This window comes from Anomaloglossus baeobatrachus, chromosome 8 (assembly GCF_048569485.1).
Source record: "Anomaloglossus baeobatrachus isolate aAnoBae1 chromosome 8, aAnoBae1.hap1, whole genome shotgun sequence".
Classification (NCBI taxonomy): Eukaryota; Metazoa; Chordata; class Amphibia; order Anura; family Aromobatidae; genus Anomaloglossus; species Anomaloglossus baeobatrachus.
Genome location: NC_134360.1, coordinates 226,686,752 through 226,706,375, shown reverse-complemented (window position 1 = coordinate 226,706,375; position 19,624 = coordinate 226,686,752). Strand labels below are relative to the sequence as shown.

Here is a 19,624-nt window from a genome sequence, read left to right as displayed (position 1 = left end):
AGACTGGAAAAGCGTTGACTGGTAGACTGGTTGGAAGGAGGAGACCAAATAAGAACTGACCTGGGGACGGAGGAGAAGGAACAGAAGGCTGAAGAATAGCTGACTGGAGGACCAGGTGGAAGAAATAGACCAAAGAGGGACTGACTGGACAACCAGACGGAAGGACAAGAAGAACGATAGAGTCCCAGATGGAAGGAAGACCAAAAAGGCGTTGACCGGTAGACTGAGTGGACGAAGGAGACAGAAGAGGAACTGACCCGGGAACTGGGGAGAAGGAAAAGATGGCTGAAGAATAGCTGACCAGAGGACCAGGCGGAAGGAGAAGACGACTAAAGAGGAGTTGATCAGAGAAAAGAGCGGAAGAAGAGTAAGGTTAAACAGTGGATGACCGGAAGACCCAGGCGGAGGGAAGAGAAAGCCAAAGAACAGCTGAAAAAAGACAGAGTGAAAGGAGAAGAGGCTGAAAAGGAGCTGACCACAGGACCAGGCTGTGGTGGGTCAGGTATGAGGAGCGCTGAAGACAACCGAGTGTATAAGTGGTTATTTTTTTTTTAATGTCTTCCTGGCCTTCAAAATACAGCAAAATGGATCTGGCTTCCCGCCAATTTGCTGGAGTCACACAAATCGAATCCCAAAAAATTCAGTTTTGTTCGAGTTTTAATTTGATTTTCTTTTGGAATCGATTCAATCCTTCCTGCCCACTAACAACCTTCCTGCCTCACCAGACTAAAATGTCATGATATGGAGGATATGTGGAGTTGTTGTCGCTTTCAGCTTTACTTTTGTTCTACAATCTGATAAACATTAGGAAAATTATTTTCAAGACGATGCAAATGAGCAACCGTGCGCTTCACACAGGAGCAGGGTGTCAATATTTTGGATGATAGAAATTTACATACTTATTTATACATGAAAAAAGTTTCTTTGCACATTTAATCCAATGTACGGCTGATTGGCGCTCTACCGTAATTATATGCTCATCGTATTGTAACCTACAATTTCTGCGCTTAATTACATACACCCACACTCTTATATATACAGTTGGTGTTTTATTTTAAGATGAATTTCCTAAGATGTTAAGACACTTTTTGAAAGTTTAATAAGAGGAAGAGCTGAACAGGTATTTTCAGTGTGTAACGGCAATGAACAGCCATCACCCACGCGTCACCTCCAAACACAAGCTGAGAATTACTGGGAAAGACACACACAGCTCACATCCAGCCTATATTACTAGTAATATAAGCTGGATGTCATCTGTGTGTCTCTCCCAGTAATATAGGCTGGATGTGAGCTCTGTGTGTCTCTCCCAGTAATATAGGCTGGATGTGAGCTCTGTGTGTCTCTCCCAGTAATATAGGCTGGATGTGAGCTGTGTGTCTCTCCCAGTAATATAGGCTGGATGTGAGCTGTGTGTCTCTCCCAGTAATATAGGCTGGATGTGAGCTGTGTGTCTCTGCCAGTAATATAGGCTGGATGTCATCTGTGTGTCTCTCCCAGTAATATAGGCTGGATGTGAGCTCTGTGTGTCTCTCCCAGTAATATAGGCTGGATGTGAGCTCTGTGTGTCTCTCCCAGTAATATAGGCTGGATGTGAGCTCTGTGTGTCTCTCCCAGTAATATAGGCTGGATGTGAGCTGTGTGTCTCTGCCAGTAATATAGGCTGGATGTCATCTGTGTGTCTCTCCCAGTAATATAGGCTGGATGTGAGCTCTATGTGTCTCTCCCAGTAATTTAGGCTGGATGTGAGGTTTGTGTGTCTCTCCCAGTAATATAGGCTGGATATGAGCTTTGTGCGTCTCTCCCAGTAATATAGGCTGGATGTGAGCTCTGTGTGTCTCTCCAGTAATATAGGCTGGATGTGAGCTCTATGTCTCTCCCAGTAATATAGGCTGGATATGAGCTCTGTGTGTCTCTCCCAGTAATATAGGCTGGATGTGAGCTCTGTGTGTCTCTCCCAGTAATATAGGCTGGATGTGAGCTCTGTGTGTCTCTGTGCATAGTAGAAATACATGTATACTAACATGCAAAAGGGTAACAATGTTTTGACCTTTTGCCTTTCAGGCCCTATATCTCACTATTGTTAGGGCCAGATGGACGGGTAGACCCTGGAGGTGGATCCACTGGGCCGAACTCCCGGATGAGGGAAAGGAGTCCGGTAGCCGGAGCACTGTAGGTAGCAGGACAGTCCGTGCACTGGGAGAAAATGGAGAAGTCCCTGGGACCACGAGGTCACTGATGGTGGTCCGGGTGACGGAGCTCAGGTTCGGAAGCCGTGATGGTGTCAGGCGGGGTCCGGAACCGTTGGAGCGAGATGACGGGTCACCGCAGGGATCCGAGATGGTACGGACTGTCAGGATGGCAGATGGACAGCGTTCGGGGTTCGAGGTACCGCAGAACCGGATGGCGATGCAGGATCGGCTCTAGAAGATAGAGAGGTAAGTATCTCACAAAACACAAGGAGACCTGACTCCTAGCTTGGGAAAACACGAAGAACAGGCCCCGCTCCCTTGGACATTAACCCCCTATATACCCTGTACCTATGTGCATCATTTCCTGTAATTTGACACTGGCCCTTTAAGAAAGGGTCAGTGACCGCGCGCGCGCCCTAATGCGCATGCGCGCGGCCCGGGTGCCAGAAGCCAGGGAAGGAAGCTGAGAGGAGGACGCAGGGGAGCCGGCCAGGACCTGGGAAGCCGTCGGGCGCCGGGAGCGGAGACCAGGGGGCCTGGGAAGGACGGGCACCGGAGGTTGGAGAGCGGGGAGCATGGCAGGTGAGCCGGGGAGCGGAGCTGAGGACCCGGGGAGCGGAGCAGAGGACCCGGGGAGCGGAGCCGAGGACCCGGGGAGGGGAGCCGAGGACCCGGGGAGCGTGACAGTACCCCCCCCCCCCACGCCCCCCTCCCCGCAACCGGGACATGAAGGCACGGATCAGAGGAGTGCCCACGTTCTCCCTGGGCTCCCAGGACCTATCCTCAGGACCATACCCCTCCCAGTCCACCAGGAAGAACTGCCGACCACGTACGGTCTTCATGGCCACGATATCCCTTACCGCATAGATGTCGTCCTCAGCAATAGGAGGAGGAGCCGGGCTGGCGGCAGCGGAGAAGGGATCAAGGACAACCGGCTTGAGCAGAGAGACGTGGAAGGAGTTGGGTATTCTCATTGTGGCCGGGAGCTGTAGTTTGTAGGAAACCTCATTGATCTTGCCGAGGACTTTAAACGGCCCGATGTAGCGAGGTCCCAGCTTGTAGGATGGTATCTTCAGTCGGATGTACTTGGAAGCAAGCCAGACGAGATCTCCCGGAGAGAAACACGGAGGATCTAGGCGTCTCTTGTCCGCGTATCTCTTCATCCGCAGGGTTGCCCGTGCAAGGGACGCCTTAACTGAGTCCCAAATGGTAGTAAAGTCACGGAGTACTGCATCAGCAGCAGGGATGTCCGAGGACGAGGATACAGGCAATGGGACAGACGGCTGAAGTCCGTAGACGACATGGAAGGGAGAACTGGAGGAGGACTCACTGACGTGGTGATTATGGGAGAATTCTGCCCAAGGAAGAAGCGTGGACCAATCGTCATGATGGGCGTTCACGTAGTGACGTAAGAAAGAGGTCAATATCTGATTGACCCTCTCCACTTGGCCATTAGACTGAGGATGGTAGGCAGATGAAAAGTCTAGAGTCACTCCCAGATGTTTACAGAGAGCCCTCCAGAAGCGGGAGGTGAACTGAGTTCCTCTGTCGGACACTATGTGTGATGGAAAGCCATGCAAGCGGAAGATGTGATGTATATAGGCGTCCGCGAGTTCCTGAGCAGAGGGCAGTCCAGCCATAGGAACGAAATGGGCCATTTTAGAGAATCGATCCACCACGACCCATATGACTGTGTGTCCGGAGGACAATGGCAAGTCCGTAATAAAGTCCATCGCTATGTGCTGCCAGGGAACTGAGGGTATGGGCAGAGGCAGAAGACGGCCGTATGGCAGGTGTTTGGGTGTCTTGTTCCTGGCACAGGAGGAGCAGGCAGAGACAAAAGAGGCGACGTCCGTGCGCAGGGATGGCCACCAGTAATGACGTACAATAGCGCTCCATGTTTTCTTCTGACCTGCATGACCGGCTATTTTCGAGGCATGGCCCCAGTGTAACACTTTTTGCCTGTCAGTCTCAGAGACATAGGTCTTCCCGGGCGGTATCTGGGCCAGGGTGACAGGAGCCACCGGAATAATCTTGCTTGGACAGATGATGGGTTGAGATGTCTCTTCCTCCTGTTCCATGGGCACGAAAGACCTAGACAAGGCATCAGCGCGTACATTCTTGTTTGCGGGTCGGAAATGAAGCTGGAAGTCGAACCGGGCAAAGAACAAGGACCACCTGGCTTGCCGTGGGTTCAGTCGCTGAGCAGTCCGCAGGTATTCCAGGTTTTTGTGGTCCGTGTAAACAATGACAGGGTACACTGCTCCTTCCAGAAGATAGCGCCATTCTTCCAGAGCCAGTTTGACCGCCAATAGCTCTCGGTCACCGATGGTGTAGTTGCGTTCAGGCGCGGAGAAGCTCTTGGAGAAGAAACCGCACGTCACCATCTTCCCGGAGGAGGACTTCTGCATGAGCACTGCTCCGGCTCCCGAGGAGGAGGCATCCACCTCCAAGGTGAACTGGCGGTTTAACTCTGGACGGTGGAGTACAGGAGAGGAGGCAAAGGCTCGTTTTAGAGCGCCAAACGCGGCGTCGGCCGCAGGTGACCAGTCCTTTGGATTAGCCCCCTTCTTGGTCAAAGCGGAGAGAGGAGCAGTCAGAGCCGAGAAGTGAGGAATGAACTGGCGGTAATAGTTAGCGAATCCGAGAAAGCGTTGGATTGCCTTCAGTCCAGAAGGAGGAGGCCAGTTGAGAATGGAGGAGACCTTCTTGGGATCCATCTGCAGTCCGGTATCGGTGATGAGATACCCCAGGAAGGGGAGAGAAGACTGTTCGAAGACGCACTTCTCGTACTTAGCGTACAGACGATTCTCTCTCAGTCGTTGTAGAACCAGTTGCACGTTCTCTCGGTGGGTCTGGAGGTCCGGAGAGAAGACAAGGATGTCGTCCAGATATACCACCACACAGACGTAGAGAAGGTCCCGAAACACATCGTTCACTAATTCTTGGAAGACTGCTGGTGCGTTACACAGGCCGAAGGGCATCACGCAGTATTCATAGTGCCCATCGCGAGTGTTGAACGCGGTCTTCCATTCATCCCCTGAGCGGATACGGACCAGGTTGTAGGCACCCCGAAGATCCAACTTGGTGAACACACGAGCTCCTCTGAGCCGATCAAACAATTCGGGGATGAGCGGCAGGGGGTACTTGTTTTTCACGGTGATTAGGTTCAATCCCCGGTAGTCTATACATGGGCGTAGGTCACCCTCTTTCTTCTTTACGAAGAAGAAGCCTGCTCCAGCAGGAGAGGAGGATCTCCGGATGAATCCCTTAGCCAGGCTCTCTGTGATGTACGTAGACATGGCCCTTGTTTCGGCTGGAGACAGTGGATATATCCGTCCTCGAGGTGGTGTAGTTCCCGGGAGCAGGTCAATGGCACAATCGTAAGGACGATGTGGCGGAAGTACTTCGGACTCCTTCTTGTCAAAGACGTCCACGAAGGACCAATAGGCTGAGGGCAGTCCCGGTAGGGACTCGGGAACCGGAGGTCGCCGGATGGGTTGTATGGTCTTCAGACACCTCTCATGGCAAGAAGGCCCCCATCGAGTAATATCACCAGTGCCCCAGCTGACTGAAGGCTCGTGTGTCCGCAACCAGGGAAGACCCAGCAGAATTTGATGTGACATATGTGGGAGGACGTAGAGAGCGATGTTCTCGGTGTGCAGAGCACCGATACGCAGTTCAAGCGGCTTGGGGATCCAGGAGATGGTGTCAGAGAGAGGTCTCCCATCCACAGAGGCAATCACGAGGGGCTTGTCGAGTGGAGTAACAGGCACCTGGTACTTGTCCACCGTGGTCTGCTGGATGAAATTGCCTGCTGCCCCAGAATCGAGGTACGCCTCAGCCGTAAACCGCGTCTCTCCCGTTGTTACTTGCACAGTCCATGTGACTGGGTCTGAGAGAGTCCCAGCACCTAGGGTGGCCTCTCCTACCAACCCTAGGCTTTGGAGTTTCCCGGCCTCTCTGGACAGGCGCGTAGCAGGTGTGTGCCCTCTCCGCAGTAAAAGCAGAGACCCTTGGCGAGCCGCTCTGCTCGACGTTGTTCAGACTGTCGCACACGGTCGATCTGCATGGGCTCATGGACGGAGACACCAGAGGCCGTTGACTGGAGTACGGCGGGCTTCCGTGGAGGAGAGGAATGCCGTACCGGACGTCTCTCACGGGATACCTCTTTGGATCGCTCCTGAAAGCGTATGTCCACTCGAGTCGCTAGGGTAATCAGGGCGTCCAGGGTGGACGGTACATCACGTCCAGCCAGCTCATCTTTGATTCGACCCGATAGTCCTTCCCAGAAGGCGGCGGTTAGGGCCTCGTTATTCCACCCGAGTTCTGAAGCCAAGGTGCGGAAACGGATGGCGTATTGACCCACCGTCAGTGTTCCCTGACGTAACCGGAGAAGTGATGACGCAGACGCGGAGGCGCGTCCGGGTTCGTCAAAGGTGCTGCGAAAGGCCTGCAGGAACTCCTGGAGGTTCTTGGTCATAGGTTCCTCCTTCTCCCACAAGGGGTTCATCCACGCCAGTGCCTCGCCCTCTAGGTGAGACATGATGAAGGCGACCTTGGCTTGGTCGGAGGCAAACAGATGTGGCAGCTGCGTGAAATGGAGGGAGCATTGGTTTATAAACCCCCTGCAGGTCTTGGGATCTCCGGCGTACCGGGGTGGTGAGGCCAAACGCAGTCTGGAAGCATCCGAAGAGGCAGCCACGGGAGCGGGGGTCGTGGCTTGACTAGTGGAGGCTCGGGATGTTGAAGACGTGACTGCCGCTTGTAGCGTGGTCAGGCGGGTGTCCACGGAAGTCATAAAGTTCAGCATGCGGGTCTGAACTTCACGCTGGCGTTGGAGTTCCTCATGCAAGGCCGCTAGTGCTTCGGCGGGATCCATGGCCTGTTCTTACTGTTAGGGCCAGATGGACGGGTAGACCCTGGAGGTGGATCCACTGGGCCGAACTCCCGGATGAGGGAAAGGAGTCCGGTAGCCGGAGCACTGTAGGTAGCAGGACAGTCCGTGCACTGGGAGAAAATGGAGAAGTCCCTGGGACCACGAGGTCACTGATGGTGGTCCGGGTGACGGAGCTCAGGTTCGGAAGCCGTGATGGTGTCAGGCGGGGTCCGGAACCGTTGGAGCGAGATGACGGGTCACCGCAGGGATCCGAGATGGTACGGACTGTCAGGATGGCAGATGGACAGCGTTCGGGGTTCGAGGTACCGCAGAACCGGATGGCGATGCAGGATCGGCTCTAGAAGATAGAGAGGTAAGTATCTCACAAAACACAAGGAGACCTGACTCCTAGCTTGGGAAAACACGAAGAACAGGCCCCGCTCCCTTGGACATTAACCCCCTATATACCCTGTACCTATGTGCATCATTTCCTGTAATTTGACACTGGCCCTTTAAGAAAGGGTCAGTGACCGCGCGCGCGCCCTAATGCGCATGCGCGCGGCCCGGGTGCCAGAAGCCAGGGAAGGAAGCTGAGAGGAGGACGCAGGGGAGCCGGCCAGGACCTGGGAAGCCGTCGGGCGCCGGGAGCGGAGACCAGGGGGCCTGGGAAGGACGGGCACCGGAGATTGGAGAGCGGGGAGCATGGCAGGTGAGCCGGGGAGCGGAGCTGAGGACCCGGGGAGCGGAGCAGAGGACCCGGGGAGCGGAGCAGAGGACCCGGGGAGCGGAGCAGAGGACCCGGGGAGGGGAGCCGAGGACCCGGGGAGCGTGACAACTATCAACTCTGAGCGTGAGACGACCTTCATTTTATAGACAATCATACATAAATGTGACTTGCAGCTATTTAGCATATGATTAGTTTTTGTCATGTCTCTGTATTGTTACTGTTTTACTCCTAAAAATCTAAATTTCAATTTTTATTATTTTGTTAGTATTTTGTAAATCCATATTTGGCTTTCACCTCTGCCTAAATTCTTCTGAGTTTTCCATCAGATTCAAGCATGTATGTCTTCAAATCTGTTCCCTGGTGTCTTCTCCATGTTCACAGTGTTGGTGTATACTGGTCAGGTCTCTTCTACACGTTCCCAGTGTTGGTGTATACTGGTCAGGTCTCTTCTACACGTTCCCAGTGTTGGTGTATAATGGTCAGGTCTCTTCTACACGTTCCCAGTGTTGGTGTATAATGGTCAGGTCTCTTCTACATGTTCCCAGTGTTGGTGTATACTGGTCAGGTCTCTTCTCCACGTTCCCAGTGTTGGTGTATACTGGTCAGGTCTCTTCTCCACATTCCCAGTGTTGATGTATACTGGTCAGGTCTCTTCTCCACTTTCCCAATATTTGTGTATACTGGTCAGGTCTCTTCTCCAGGTTCCGAGTGTTGGTGTATACTGGTCAGGTCTCTTCTCCACGTTCCCAGTGTTTGTGTATACTGGTCAGGTCTCTTCTCCAGGTTCCGAGTGTTGGTGTATACTGGTCAGGTTTCCTCTCCACATTCCCAGTGTTGGTGTATACTGGTCAGGTCTCTTCTCCACATTCCCAGTGTTGGTGTATACTGGTCAGGTCTCTTCTCCACTTTCCCAATATTTGTGTATACTGGTCAGGTCTCTTCTCCAGGTTCCGAGTGTTGGTGTATACTGGTCAGGTCTCTTCTCCACGTTCCCAGTGTTGGTGTATACTGGTCAGGTCTCTTCTCCATTTTCCCAATATTGGTGTATACTGGTCAGGTCTCTTCTCCAGGTTCCGAGTGTTGGTGTATACTGGTCAGGTCTCTACTCCAGGTTCCCAGTGTTGGTGTATACTGGTCAGGTCTCTTCTCCACTTTCCCAATATTGGTGTATACTGGTCAGGTCTCTTCTCCAGGTTCCGAGTGTTGGTGTATACTGGTCAGGTCTCTTCTCCACGTTCCCAGTGTTGGTGTATACTGGTCAGGTCTCCTCTCCACGTTCCCAGTGTTGGTGTATACTGGTCAGGTCTCTTCTCCAGGTTCCGAGTGTTGGTGTATACTGGTCAGGTCTCTTCTCCACGTTACCAGTGTTGGTGTATACTGGTCAGGTCTCTTCTCCACGTTCCCAGTGTTTGTGTATACTGGTCAGGTCTCTTCTCCAGGTTCCGAGTGTTGGTGTATACTGGTCAGGTCTCCTCTCCACGTTCCCAGTGTTGGTGTATACTGGTCAGGTCTCTTCTCCACTTTCCCAATATTGGTGTATACTGGTCAGGTCTCTTCTCCAGGTTCCGAGTGTTGGTGTATACTGGTCAGGTCTCTTCTCCACGTTCCCAGTGTTTGTGTATACTGGTCAGGTCTCTTCTCCAGGTTCCGAGTGTTGGTGTATATTGGTCAGGTCTCCTCTCCACGTTCCCAGTGTTGGTGTATACTGGTCAGGTCTCTTCTCCACTTTCCCAATATTGGTGTATACTGGTCAGGTCTCTTCTCCAGGTTCCGAGTGTTGGTGTATACTGGTCAGGTCTCTTCTCCACGTTCCCAGTGTTGGTGTATACTGGTCAGGTCTCTTCTCCAGGTTCCGAGTGTTGGTGTATACTGGTCAGGTCTCCTCTCCACGTTCCCAGTGTTGGTGTATACTGGTCAGGTCTCTTCTCCACTTTCCCAATATTGGTGTATACTGGTCAGGTCTCTTCTCCAGGTTCCGAGTGTTGGTGTATACTGGTCAGGTCTCTTCTCCACTTTCCCAGTGTTGGTGTATATTGGTCAGGTCTCTTCTCCACGTTCCCAATGTTGGTATATACCGGTCAGTTCTCTTCTCCAGGTTCCCAGTGTTGGTGTATACTGGTCAGGTCTCTTCTCCACTTTCCCAATATTGGTGTATACTGGTCAGGTCTCTTCTCCAGGTTCCGAGTGTTGGTGTATATTGGTCAGGTCTCTTCTCCACGTTCCCAGTGTTGGTGTATATTGGTCAGGTCTCTTCTCCACGTTCCCAATGTTGGTATATACCGGTCAGTTCTCTTCTCCAGGTTCCCAGTGTTGGTGTATACTGGTCAGGTCTCTTCTCCAGGTTCCGAGTGTTGGTGTATACTGGTCAGGTCTCTTCTCCACGTTCCCAGTGTTGGTGTATACTGGTCAGGTCTCCTCTCCACGTTCCCAGTGTTGGTGTATACTGGTCAGGTCTCTTCTCCAGGTTCCGAGTGTTGGTGTATACTGGTCAGGTCTCTTCTCCACGTTCCCAGTGTTGGTGTATACTGGTCAGGTCTCTTCTCCACGTTCCCAGTGTTTGTGTATACTGGTCAGGTCTCTTCTCCAGGTTCCGAGTGTTGGTGTATACTGGTCAGGTCTCCTCTCCACGTTCCCAGTGTTGGTGTATACTGGTCAGGTCTCTTCTCCACTTTCCCAATATTGGTGTATACTGGTCAGGTCTCTTCTCCAGGTTCCGAGTGTTGGTGTATACTGGTCAGGTCTCTTCTCCACGTTCCCAGTGTTTGTGTATACTGGTCAGGTCTCTTCTCCAGGTTCCGAGTGTTGGTGTATATTGGTCAGGTCTCCTCTCCACGTTCCCAGTGTTGGTGTATACTGGTCAGGTCTCTTCTCCACTTTCCCAATATTGGTGTATACTGGTCAGGTCTCTTCTCCAGGTTCCGAGTGTTGGTGTATACTGGTCAGGTCTCTTCTCCACGTTCCCAGTGTTGGTGTATACTGGTCAGGTCTCTTCTCCAGGTTCCAAGTGTTGGTGTATACTGGTCAGGTCTCCTCTCCACGTTCCCAGTGTTGGTGTATACTGGTCAGGTCTCTTCTCCACTTTCCCAATATTGGTGTATACTGGTCAGGTCTCTTCTCCACTTTCCCAGTGTTGGTGTATATTGGTCAGGTCTCTTCTCCACGTTCCCAGTGTTGGTATATACCGGTCAGGTCTCTTCTCCACGTTCCCAGTGTTGGTGTATACTGGTCAGGTCTCCTCTCCACGTTCCCAGTGTTGGTGTATACTGGTCAGGTCTCTTCTACACGTTCCCAGTGTTGGTATATAATGGTCAGGTCTCTTCTACACGTTCCGAGTGTTGGTGTATACTGGTCAGGTTTCCTCTCCACATTCCCAGTGTTGGTGTATACTGGTCAGGTCTCTTCTCCACATTCCCAGTGTTGGTGTATACTGGTCAGGTCTCTTCTCCACTTTCCCAATATTTGTGTATACTGGTCAGGTCTCTTCTCCAGGTTCCGAGTGTTGGTGTATACTGGTCAGGTCTCTTCTCCACGTTCCCAGTGTTGGTGTATACTGGTCAGGTCTCTTCTCCATTTTCCCAATATTGGTGTATACTGGTCAGGTCTCTTCTCCAGGTTCCGAGTGTTGGTGTATACTGGTCAGGTCTCTACTCCAGGTTCCCAGTGTTGGTGTATACTGGTCAGGTCTCTTCTCCACTTTCCCAATATTGGTGTATACTGGTCAGGTCTCTTCTCCAGGTTCCGAGTGTTGGTGTATACTGGTCAGGTCTCTTCTCCACGTTCCCAGTGTTGGTGTATACTGGTCAGGTCTCCTCTCCACGTTCCCAGTGTTGGTGTATACTGGTCAGGTCTCTTCTCCAGGTTCCGAGTGTTGGTGTATACTGGTCAGGTCTCTTCTCCACGTTACCAGTGTTGGTGTATACTGGTCAGGTCTCTTCTCCACGTTCCCAGTGTTTGTGTATACTGGTCAGGTCTCTTCTCCAGGTTCCGAGTGTTGGTGTATACTGGTCAGGTCTCCTCTCCACGTTCCCAGTGTTGGTGTATACTGGTCAGGTCTCTTCTCCACTTTCCCAATATTGGTGTATACTGGTCAGGTCTCTTCTCCAGGTTCCGAGTGTTGGTGTATACTGGTCAGGTCTCTTCTCCACGTTCCCAGTGTTTGTGTATACTGGTCAGGTCTCTTCTCCAGGTTCCGAGTGTTGGTGTATATTGGTCAGGTCTCCTCTCCACGTTCCCAGTGTTGGTGTATACTGGTCAGGTCTCTTCTCCACTTTCCCAATATTGGTGTATACTGGTCAGGTCTCTTCTCCAGGTTCCGAGTGTTGGTGTATACTGGTCAGGTCTCTTCTCCACGTTCCCAGTGTTGGTGTATACTGGTCAGGTCTCTTCTCCAGGTTCCGAGTGTTGGTGTATACTGGTCAGGTCTCCTCTCCACGTTCCCAGTGTTGGTGTATACTGGTCAGGTCTCTTCTCCACTTTCCCAATATTGGTGTATACTGGTCAGGTCTCTTCTCCAGGTTCCGAGTGTTGGTGTATACTGGTCAGGTCTCTTCTCCACTTTCCCAGTGTTGGTGTATATTGGTCAGGTCTCTTCTCCACGTTCCCAATGTTGGTATATACCGGTCAGTTCTCTTCTCCAGGTTCCCAGTGTTGGTGTATACTGGTCAGGTCTCTTCTCCACTTTCCCAATATTGGTGTATACTGGTCAGGTCTCTTCTCCAGGTTCCGAGTGTTGGTGTATATTGGTCAGGTCTCTTCTCCACGTTCCCAGTGTTGGTGTATATTGGTCAGGTCTCTTCTCCACGTTCCCAATGTTGGTATATACCGGTCAGTTCTCTTCTCCAGGTTCCCAGTGTTGGTGTATACTGGTCAGGTCTCTTCTCCAGGTTCCGAGTGTTGGTGTATACTGGTCAGGTCTCTTCTCCACGTTCCCAGTGTTGGTGTATACTGGTCAGGTCTCCTCTCCACGTTCCCAGTGTTGGTGTATACTGGTCAGGTCTCTTCTCCAGGTTCCGAGTGTTGGTGTATACTGGTCAGGTCTCTTCTCCACGTTCCCAGTGTTGGTGTATACTGGTCAGGTCTCTTCTCCACGTTCCCAGTGTTTGTGTATACTGGTCAGGTCTCTTCTCCAGGTTCCGAGTGTTGGTGTATACTGGTCAGGTCTCCTCTCCACGTTCCCAGTGTTGGTGTATACTGGTCAGGTCTCTTCTCCACTTTCCCAATATTGGTGTATACTGGTCAGGTCTCTTCTCCAGGTTCCGAGTGTTGGTGTATACTGGTCAGGTCTCTTCTCCACGTTCCCAGTGTTTGTGTATACTGGTCAGGTCTCTTCTCCAGGTTCCGAGTGTTGGTGTATATTGGTCAGGTCTCCTCTCCACGTTCCCAGTGTTGGTGTATACTGGTCAGGTCTCTTCTCCACTTTCCCAATATTGGTGTATACTGGTCAGGTCTCTTCTCCAGGTTCCGAGTGTTGGTGTATACTGGTCAGGTCTCTTCTCCACGTTCCCAGTGTTGGTGTATACTGGTCAGGTCTCTTCTCCAGGTTCCAAGTGTTGGTGTATACTGGTCAGGTCTCCTCTCCACGTTCCCAGTGTTGGTGTATACTGGTCAGGTCTCTTCTCCACTTTCCCAATATTGGTGTATACTGGTCAGGTCTCTTCTCCACTTTCCCAGTGTTGGTGTATATTGGTCAGGTCTCTTCTCCACGTTCCCAGTGTTGGTATATACCGGTCAGGTCTCTTCTCCACGTTCCCAGTGTTGGTGTATACTGGTCAGGTCTCCTCTCCACGTTCCCAGTGTTGGTGTATACTGGTCAGGTCTCTTCTACACGTTCCCAGTGTTGGTATATAATGGTCAGGTCTCTTCTACACGTTCCCAGTGTTGGTGTATAATGGTCAGGTCTCTTCTACACGTTCCCAGTGTTGGTGTATACTGGTCAGGTCTCTTCTCCACGTTCCCAGTGTTGGTGTATATTGGTCAGGTCTCTACTCCACGTTCCCAGTGTTGGTGTATATTGGTCAGGTCTCTTCTCCACGTTCCCAATGTTGGTATATACCGGTCAGGTTTCTTCTCCACGTTCCCAGTGTTGGTATATACTGGTCAGGTCTCTTCTCCACTTTCCCAATATTGGTGTATACTGGTCGATCACTTGGGGATGTATACAGCTTTTTCTTCACCTACAAGTGTTGGATTGGGTTGAGGTCTGGGAACTGTGGGGACAATCCAGCCCTTCTACTTCATAGTCATTGACCCATTTCTTCTCCACTCTTGCCATATGCTTCGGGTCGCTGTTCTGCTGAAACACTGTCGTCCTTTTCATACCCATAGTACTCGAGTGTCTGAAGTAACTCGTCTTGTAGGATCCTCATATATAGCTCAACATTGAGACCAGCATCCATACTGGTCAAGTATCCTATACCTTTGGCTGTAAACACCCCCATATCTTCAAGCTTCCTCCGCCAAACTGGACAGTTCCTTCAATTTCTCGATCCGTTTGCCCCTTTTTCCATTGTTTCTTCCAGACCCATTTGCCCCATCAGAGCCGTCTATTGACTTTCATCTCATCGCTCCAAATCACCCGTGTCCAATCTTCCACTTTTTTGTTCTTCATTGTAATCTTGAGCCAACGTTTCTTATGATGATATAGAAAATCGCGGGTTCTTCACCATTCCAGACTTGTGTAATGTGCGTCGCTCGGTGCTTTGCATGGTCGTCTGTGATCTCACTATTATGAAGCAGACGAGCCGCCTCCACTGCCGGGTGTCTCCAGAACTGATAGACCTTTTGATGAGCTCCTTGTTGACTCCGATATTTTGCCTGGACGTCACCTCTTGGCTTTTGAATGGATGGACGTACTTCGTTTCGTATTCTTCCACCTCTCATGGCCTCACATGATGCCGTGTGGCAATTTTGGCTGTCAGAGACCACTATCGATGAGTTGGATGATGCGGATTCTCTTTTCTTGGGAAATCTTCTTCATGGCAGCTCCTCTATTAGAACCAGTGACTTGTCACTTCGGAATCAACCTAATTGCACGCTGAGCTATTGGTGAATGTGAGAACAGGTTGTGATTTGTAGTATACAGGAAATAAAGGCGCAAAACAGTAACAATGCAGTGACATGACAAGAATCTGCGTAACTAATCATATGCTGAATAGTTGCTGGTCACATTTATGTATGAGATAGCCAAGATGATTGTGTATACCATGAAGGTCGTCTCACACTCAGAGCTGTAGAGGATGGTGAGATATGGAGCCTGAAAGGCAAAAGTTCAAAACATTGTTACTCTCTTTCTCGTCAGGGTACAACCTCCCTCTGCTATCTGTAAGGCTACTTTCACACATCAGTTTTTTTCCATCAGGCACAATCCGGAAAAAAACGGGTAAAACAGATCCGGCACCAGATCTGTTTTATCCCCATTGATTTGTATTAGCGCCAGATTGTGCCTGATGGCTTTGCGTTGCATCCGGCTTTTGACGGATCCGTCATAATTGCCTAAAGCGGCGGCCGGAGGCAACGTATCTTGTAACGATTTTTTGTCCGGCCAAAAAACCGCATCGTGCCGGATCCAGCGCGATACGGCGTGTTTTAAAATGGAAGCCTATGGACGCCGGATCCGGCATAATGCGGCAAAAAACGGATGCAGCTGCCGGATCCGTTTTTGTAAACTAAGCATGCTTCAATGTTTTGAAAAAACGGATGCAGCAAAAAAACGGACAAAACGGATGCAAAACGGATCCGTTTATTTACGCATCCGGCATAACGGATCCGTTGGCTACGGTTTTTACATTTTTGCCGGATCCGTTGGATCAGGAAAAAAAAGGATTGTGCCTGAATGCAGAAAACTGATGTGTGAAAGTAGCCTAAAGGCCACTTTACACGCTGTGATATCGGTCCCGATATCGCCAGCGTGCATACCCGCCCCCATCTGTTGTGCGACACAGGCAAATCGCTGCCCGTGGCGCACAACATCACCCAGAACCGTCACACATACTTACCTGCCCAGCGACGTCGCTGTGACCGGCGAACCGCCTCCTTTCTAAGAGGACGGTTCGTTCAGCGTCACAGCGACGTCACTGAGCGGCCGCCCAATAGAAGCGGAGGGGCGGAGATGAGCGGGACGTAACATCCCGCCCACCTCCTTCCTTCCGCATTGTGGCCGGGAGGCAGGTAAGGAGAGCTTCCTCGTTCCTGCGGTGTCACACGGAGCGATGTGTGCTGCCGCAGGAACGAGGAACAACCTCGTTACTGCTGCAGTAACGATTTTTGAGAAGGGACCCTCATGTCACCGATGAGCGATTTTGCACGTTTTTGCAACGATGCAAAATCGCTCATAGGTGTCACACGCAACGGCATCGCTACAGCGGCCGGATGTGCGTCACCAATTCCGTGACCCCAATGACTTCGCATTAGCGATATCGTAGCGTGTAAAGCCCCCTTAACACTGAGAGGAGGAAGGGTGAGAGCAGACAGAATAATCAGAAACAGCAGTTTTTGCGGATTTGTATCAGTTTTGCAGAATACTCAGATTCATTGTCAACTAATTTTAATGAAGACCATTTGGAAAGTTGCTTATTTTTTGCATTTAGAACTCAATTGAGCAAAAGAATATGTAAACTTGTTGGGTCACTCATTGAACTTCTTCGCTAGTTTCAGTCCTTCCCTTTGGTGTATTCGCCCGATGACGCCTCTTCTTCCGTGCCTGACCTTTGCTGACAATCTCACAAGCGATAAACCTTGAGTATCCCCGGGTCTGATTTCTTTTGATGAGATTTCGCGATGCGGTCACATGAATACATTTTCTCTTTTATTCCTACTTGGTGACTATGATTTAGCCGGTAATGTTTCCATAATTCAATGGATGATTGATATTTGATTCAATACAGGCAGCTAATAAATTAGATTCCTGGCGTAATATAAAAGACGCTTTCTCTCCACTTGGGTATTTTTTCTTCTTCCCTTTCACAATCCGGCATGGGTAGAGACCGGCGGAGACGTCTGTACGCCGGCTGCCCCCCTGCCCCCTCCGCAGACTCCTCTCTCCTTCTCTTCAATTTTAAATATTTGAGTTCAACGTCCTCTAAAGGATATTTGTTGAACTCGGATTATTATAAGAAAAAGAAGGTCAAAGCTTCAAAGTGACGGCTAAATGGAGACGGCGACCGGAAATGTTTAAAACCTTCATCTCAAAACGAATTTGAGGACAAATTTGCATACACAAAAAAAATGCAAAAAAAATAAAATCTTCACCTTGCACATGCAATTGATTTTTTTTTTATCCAACCACTTAATTGTCTGGCATCGTGAGATATAAAGTTGGGTGTTTTTTCTTTTAGATAGTGGAAGAAAAATTGAGATTTAGGCGAGGAAATGCGGCGGTGACAGTGTGGAATTAAATAAAAAAAAAAAAACAGGATGTGAAAAAAGATATATGACTTCATGATCAAAGTGTTCGATGACACGCGGGGGATTTTCTCCCTGATAAAAGGACGGCACCAATTAGCAAATGAACTTCCGTCAGCGTAAGCTCTGGAGCAGTATTATCTGATCACAGGACAACGACGATGTCGCGCAGTTTATAAATCTATCGATCTGAGAGGAAGAAAGAGAATAAATAACTGAACAAAGGGATTAAAGTAGTACAGATGTACGCCATTCATAAATTAAATGGGACACGTTTCCTGAATGCAGGACCCCCAACCTCCGCTGAAAACGGCTAATGCCGATGTCTGCAGGAAGGGTTTATTTTCACACCATTTTTCATTTTTTGCTCTTCTTCTTTTTTTTTTTTTTTTTTTTTTCTTCCTTTTTTTCCGGAGTTAGAACATTTAGATTTTTCTGCCCACATTACGGCATAATGGCTTGATTTTTACACAATGTGTTGCCGTTTTGAATGACACCATCCACTTCTCCATCTAATGTACCGGATAACAGAAATAAAATTCCAAGTACAATGAAATGGTAAAAAAATACAAAAAAAACCCCCAAAATTCCTTAGGTTTTTTTTTTTTTTTGGGGAGGAGCTGTATCTGATCAGATGGACCAGCCTATACATTGTGACCATACAGCAGTGATAGCACAAGGTGTATATACAATAAAGGGCTCAAATAGCCATTCATGAATGAAAAAAGGCTCGATCTCACCCGTGTATCTTGATGAGACATGAACCTCCAGAAGTATCTAAGCAGGAGCTTGGGTACAGGATGATCGGTGTTAATAAACCCTACAATTTCATATCTCTGGGACTGTATGGCGGATTAAAAAAAAAAAAGGATTTGTCAGGGTAGCGGAAGGAGTAAAATTAGAGCTAAAACTAAACGCTTTTAGCCTGGTGGAGGTCCTCTTTAACCCCTTCCCGACATATAACGTACCCTATATGTCTTGGTCTCCAAGGGGTTCCCAACTGATGACTCACGGGGTACGTCATGGTGATCACACGGCAACAGGTGCTATGCTTGTGTAATTACCGCCATGTGGTTGGCTTATATGACAGCCGAGACACAGATGTCACAGTCAGGGCCGGTGTCAGCACCACCTCTGGATATTTACGCTCATAAATGCTGCAATCAATAGTGATCGCAGGATTTAGGGGCTGGGAAAGGGAGGGCACTCATTCACCCATATGATCGAGACCCCCACAATGTGATCACGGGTCCCCTATTTTACCATAATAACTTAAGGCCATCATGACCATATCATGGTGACCTCCGGGTCACCCAGCAATGGCAAGCCTCAGAGATCATGCCAGGAGCATGGTCTCAGAGGCTTATCAGTGTCTAACTGACAGGTATAATGTAATGCAATGCTGGCACATTGTAATACATTATACCAGTGAACAATGATTTAAAAGTTAATGTCCCAGAGGAAGACTAAGTAAAAAAGTTTAAAAAAAAGCTGTAAAAATATTTCTTTTTTTACATTACAAAATAAAAGGCAAAAGAAATGGAAAAAAAAAGATTATATAATTATATAATTAGTTAATTCCGAATGTGTAAACCTGCTAAATCTGCAGGGGGTTGAATACTACTTGTAGGCACTATATATATATATATATATATATATATATATATATATATATATATATATATATATAATACAGTGCCTACAAGTAGTATCAACCCCCTGCAGATTTAGCAGGTTTACACATTCGGAATTAACTTGGCATTGTGACATTTGGACTGTAGATCAGCCTGGAAGTGTGAAATGCAGCAAAAAAGAATGTTATTTCTTCTTTTTTTTTTTTTTTTTTTTTTTAAATTGTGAAAAGTTTATTCAGAGGGTCATTTATTATTCAACCCCTCAAACCACCAGAATTCTGTTTGGTTCCCCTAAAGTATTAAGAAGTATTTCAGGCACAAAGAACAATGAGCTTCACATGTTTGGATTAATTATCTCTTTTTCCAGCCTTTTCTGACTAATTAAGACCCTCCCCAAACTTGTGAACAGCACTCATACATGGTCAACATGGGAAAGACAAAGGAGCATTCCAAGGCCATCAGAGACAAGATCGTGGAGGGTCACAAGGCTGGCAAGGGGTACAAAACCCTTTCCAAGGAGTTGGGCCTACCTGTCTCCACTGTTGGGAGCATCATCCGGAAGTGGAAGGCTTATGGAATTACTGTTAGCCTTCCACGGCCTGGACAGCCTTTGAAAGTTTCCACCCGTGCCAAGGCCAGGCTTGTCCGAAGAGTCAAGGCTAACCCAAGGACAACAAGGAAGGAGCTCCGGGAAGATCTCATGGCAGTGGGGACATTGGTTTCAGTCAATACCATAAGTAACGTACTCCACCGCAATGGTCTCCGTTCCAGACGAGCCCGTAAGGTACCTTTACTT

The 19,624-nt window shown here is 49.4% G+C and overlaps 1 protein-coding gene across 3 annotated transcripts in view; it reads left to right on the top strand.

Moving 5' to 3' along the window:
* TNNI3K (TNNI3 interacting kinase) overlaps positions 1–19,624 on the top strand; it is a 215,997-nt gene that overhangs the window by 93,341 nt on the left and 103,032 nt on the right. The window lies entirely within an intron of this gene.